This window comes from Borostomias antarcticus (genome assembly GCF_949987555.1).
Source record: "Borostomias antarcticus genome assembly, chromosome: 23".
NCBI classification, from domain to species: domain Eukaryota; kingdom Metazoa; phylum Chordata; class Actinopteri; order Stomiiformes; family Stomiidae; genus Borostomias; species Borostomias antarcticus.
In genome coordinates, this window is record NC_140256.1 from 3,576,958 (window position 1) to 3,582,557 (window position 5,600).

Sequence of the window (5,600 nt, forward strand, 5' to 3'; positions counted from 1 at the left end):
AAGCAGCAGGTCAGTATAGTAATACTCAGACGATACAGGATTGGTCAGAAAAAACAACATGGAATCACAATTTACACCTGGTTTCTGGGAATGGCAGAGAAGAAGACCAGACGGAGAGAACATCTGGGGAGATACCATCCCCATGTGGCGTTGAAAAGAAAGCACCAGAAACAGCATAGCACACCTCTCTTCCTGCTCCGGCCTATCTGCTCAGGGAACAACGGAGAGAACAAGAGAGAGAGAGAGAGAAAGAGAGAGAGAAGAGAAGAGAAGAGAGTGGTGCAGTGATGGATCGCCCTATAGAATCCAATCCCCTCACTGGCCGGTCGCCAAGGCAGCAGTGGAAAACAGCAGCAGTGCCAAGTGAAAGCCAGCAGCAGCCCTGCATCTCCACATCTATACCCAGAGATTATATCCCTGCATCTCCACATCTATACCCAGAGATTATATCCCTGCATCTCCACATCTATACCCAGAGATTAGCCCTGGATCTCCACATATATACCCAGAGATTATATCCCTGCATCTCCACATCTATACCCAGAGATTATATCCCTGCATCTCCACATCTATACCCAGAGATTATATCCCTGCATCTCCACATCTATACCCAGAGATTATATCCCTGCATCTCCACATCTATACCCAGAGATTATATCCCTGCATCTCCACATCTATACCCAGAGATTATATCCCTGCATCTCCACATCTATAACCAGAGATTATATCCCTGCATCTCCACATCTATACCCAGAGATTATATCCCTGCATCTCCACATCTATACCCAGAGATTATATCCCTGCATCTCCACATCTATACCCAGAGATTATATCCCTGCATCTCCACATCTATACCCAGAGATTATATCCCTGCATCTCCACATCTATACCCAGAGATTATATCCCTGCATCTCCACATCTATAACCAGAGATTATATCCCTGGATCTCCACATCTATACCCAGAGATTAGCCCTGGATCTCCACATCTATACCCAGAGATTATATCCCTACATCTCCACATCTATACCCAGAGATTATATCCCTGCATCTCCACATCTATACCCAGAGATTATATCCCTGGATCTCCACATCTATAACCAGAGATTATATCCCTGGATCTCCACATCTATAACCAGAGATTAGCCCTGCATCTCCACATCTACACCCAGAGATTATATCCCTGCATCTCCACATCTATACCCAGAGATTATATCCCTGCATCTCCACATCTATAACCAGAGATTATATCCCTGCATCTCCACATCTATACCCAGAGATTATATCCCTGCATCTCCACATCTATACCCAGAGATTAGCCCTGGATCTCCACATCTATACCCAGAGATTATATCCCTGCATCTCCACATCTACTGTATACCCAGATATTATATCCCTGCATCTCCACATCTATAACCAGAGATTAGCCCTGGATCTCAACATCTATACCCAGAGATTATTTCCCTGCATCTCCACATCTATACCCAGAGATTATATCCCTGCATCTCCACATCTATACCCAGAGATTAGCCATGCATCTCAATATCTATACCCAGAGAGTATATCCCTCTCTACTCCTCCTGCTCCCTCGCTTTTCCTCCCCTCCTGGAGTTTGAAACATCCTTTGTTAACCCTCATCAACTGGACTGGATGCCTGTAGTCTGTCTGATGTACAGTAGCACACTGAACGAGCGACTCAGTGATTTAAAGTGGACAGTGAGCCTGCTAAACCGCGACCTATGACCCGTGACACATCACTCCAGGCGTGAGTTAAATCTACACCAGAATGAACCAGCGCCCTGCCCCCCCCCCCAAGCTCCCCCCCACCCCCACTGCAGATGCTCCGTCAACCAAGCTCCATTCGTCACACTAGGCCGGCTTGGCGGCCAGGAGATGTGTCCCTCCCCAGGGCCAGCACTGCCACATAGATTGCCCCCCCCCCCCCCCACACCACCCTCTGTCTCTATGCTCCAACTGCCCCCCCCCCTGCCCAAACCCCACTGTAGCAGCACAATGCATTATCCAGTCCATTCATGCCCAGTCACCAGCACCAGGCCGCGATTTGTCTGGGGCGCATGGGGTCCACAATTAGATTTACATGTCAAAGACCTCGACGCACTGGAACCTTTTGAATGCCCTAATTTTATTCCTGTGATATTACGAGTTGTTTAAATGAAAGAGAAGGGAGATTTTATTTATGTATTATTGTCGAATGCAAAACTGCGCGAATGATGTAATGATATCTGGCCAGTTACCCAGTTCCTCAGAAGAAGAGAGGCTCTCTGGCTTTCTGGCTGACCCACTGGGAACTCCACCGTTTTGGCTTCATGCAACAGTTAGAGAGCCTGTCGGCCTCCAGGGGAAACCAGAGTGTAGATAGACCCAACCCAAGCTACCACACACTGGCCTGAATGAGCAGATGCATTAACAATATATACTGAACTCCACTAGTCCAGGCTAGTAGATTCACTCTCCTTACTGGATGTTGTTGTTTATTAGGATCTCTTTTAGCCATCGTCTAGTCTTCCAAGAGTCCTCAACTAAAACATACAGTACAAAACAATAATGCAGAAAATACTACAATTCATAAATAGAATTCAAGAAAAAATTAACATGCAGAAACATGTAGAAACATAGTTAACATCATCATGTGAATAAGTAAACAACAGGTTACCATTTTCACTACGGACACAGTAACATGAAAACAGAGCTCTGTGACCCTGGTGCAGTTATGATTACATAATAAAGACTAATCCGGAGGGACCAGGAACGGTAAACCTCTCCTGTGTGAACTTTGACCTGTTGATGGATGCTGGGAACAGTCCATCCAGCTCAAGGTCATTTAGTACCTCACCTTCAGCTTCATAAACCCATTTCTGCCTCTGGAAAATAGTTCCCCAAGGATGTTCAAGCTGCTATGGATGGACGGTGGCCATGAAGGCCCACTCTGGGCGTGACTCTAGGCCTTTGATGAACAATAGTTTTCTCTGATGAATGAAGTCTTCCTTTTACTCCCTCAGAAAATGCCCTCACATGTCCTTATGCTTTCTTTTTATAACTCGCTTTATGGTTTGATAGTTTTCCTTTATTCATTTATTTAATGCACATACTATCAATTTACCTATTTGTTGCGTACCATTTTGCAGCATTTGTTTTTATCTGTTTTGTGCATTGTCTTTCCAATTTTCTTCTATGTGGATTGGATGTCATCTGTGTGTGTGTGTGTGTGTGTGTGTGTGTGTGTGTGTGTGTGTGTGTGTGTGTGTGTGTGTGTGTGTGTGTGTGTGTGTGATGGGTGTCAGATTTATGGCCTGCTTGCAGCCTGCCCTTGTGTTGATGGATGAGGCAATGGCTCTGCAATCATTAACACTACACTCTCTCACACACACACTCACACACACTCTCATACACACTCTCTCATACACACTCTCACACACACTCTCACACACACTCTCACACACACTCTCATACACACTCTCTCATACACACTCTCACACACACTCTCATACACACTCTCATACACACTCTCACACACACTCTCACACACACTCTAGAGGACCAGAGAGGTTCTGCAGCTGCCAAGAGAGGAAAGAAGGCATACAGTACATACAGTACCTTGCAAGTGTAGGGAAGGATAGATATATTGTGTAACCATATTTTAGTAAGATTAAGTTCAGTAAATAATGTGTGTGTGTGTGTGTGTGTGTGTGTGTGTGTGTGTGTGTGTGTGTGTGTGTGTGTGTGTTTGCGCCCCAGTGTGAATTCCCCCAGCTGTATGAGACAGCCACCCAGATGATGATGGAGAGACTAAGGGGTAGAGTAAGATAGCGCAGCTGACTCAGCAATACGTTGTAAGCAAAGATGCCATCACACTGTCAACAAGACTTCTGAGCTCACACACACACACTCACACACACACACACACACACACACAAGTTACCTCCTCTGACATATTTATTATCACTGTATGATATGACGGTACGGTCAAAGCCATACCCAGGACATCCTCTCCTACCAGGCGATGTCCCCCTTGCGCTCTCCATCCCTCTTTCTTGCCATCCCTCCACTCTCTCCAACTCCCTCCCTCCCTCTCTCCACCCCCTGTCCTCCACTTCCCTCCCTCCCTCCCTCCCTCTGCTCTCCCCACCTCCCCCCCCGGCTCCCTCCCTCCTCTCCTCCTGTGGGGGACAGGGGGTGAGAGATGGGGTCGCGACGCTCAGATGAGGATCAATGGAAGCCTGAGTGCTCCTCTCCCAGGGCCCATGAATCCTGCCCTACCAGCAACCACACACACACACACACACACACACACACAAGCACCAACACACACACACACACAGACTCACTCACACACACACACACACACACACACACACAGATAGACTCACTCACACACACAAACACACACACACACACAAACTCTCACAGACTTGCTCACACACACACACTCACTCACTCACACACACAGACAGACTTGCATAATTACAAACACAGTGATACATATTAATAGGACGCACACAATATATTCAGCTCACACCTCAGCAAATATTGTATGTCACCACCCCAACACACACACACACACACACACACAAACACACACACACACACACACACACACACACACAGACAGACTTGCTCACACACACACACACACACACACTGGGGATTATAAAAGTTAATCTTATCATATCTCACAGACATTTCCCCCTCAGATAAGCTTTAACTGGGCAGAGTCACACTTGTTTCAGTTGATATTATTGGGATTAAATGCTTAAATTCAGTGTGTAGGCCTTTTTAAACTCACCCTCTCCTATATATGGGAAATACTAAATTATAATTTCTAATGGACCGCTGGCTCTGCTCTGAGATTTCCACGGCAGAACTTCAAAGGGCGACAATACTGGACTGGACACGTTTGCCCTTTGAAGTTCCATGCGATTTTGCAGTGGCATTTCCCATAATGCAGTAGGAAACAGCTACACTGACGGTGATTCTAAAAAGGTCTAGACACAGAATTTATGCAGTAAGCATAATCCACATTTTACCAACTGAAACTAGCATGACTGTGCCCCTTTAAGACTGTACTGTGGAGCTTACTGCACCTTGAACTGTCCATGAAAGCATAGCTCTGATCACACACTGATCATCACATCATCCCTACAGTAATAATGCCGGTCTTCTACTGTCTGGTATGCATGTCCAGAGGGGCGGAGCCAGGGTCTGACCGTCTCAGATCAATGCATTAGGTCTGAATGAGGTCTGGAGCCCTGGTCAACTCTGGCACCCCACTTAATAACCAGGCTGATCGAGTTAGAGCCTGGCTGCTTGGCCTCTTCCCTGAATATATCACCTCTCTCTCTCTCTCTCTCTCTCTCTCTCTCCCCCTCTCTCTCTCGCCCTCTCTCTCTCTCTCTCTCTCTCTCTCTCTCCCCCCCCTCTCTCTCTCTATCCCCCTCTCTCTCTCTCTCTCTCTCTCTCTCCCCCTCCCTCTCTCTCAGTCTCTCATTCTGCAGACTCCTCCAGCTGCATCCCCCTGCACAACAAAGACACAGAGACAGGGATGAACTAGTCCAGAGAGAGAGAGAGAGAGAGATGTCATGTC

At 46.7% G+C, this 5,600-nt stretch overlaps 1 protein-coding gene across 1 annotated transcript in view; it reads left to right on the plus strand.

The window, feature by feature from the left end:
- Positions 1 to 5,600, plus strand: part of ank1a (ankyrin 1, erythrocytic a) — a gene marked incomplete at both ends in the record, with an annotated part of 83,753 nt that overhangs the window by 44,920 nt on the left and 33,233 nt on the right. The window lies entirely within an intron of this gene.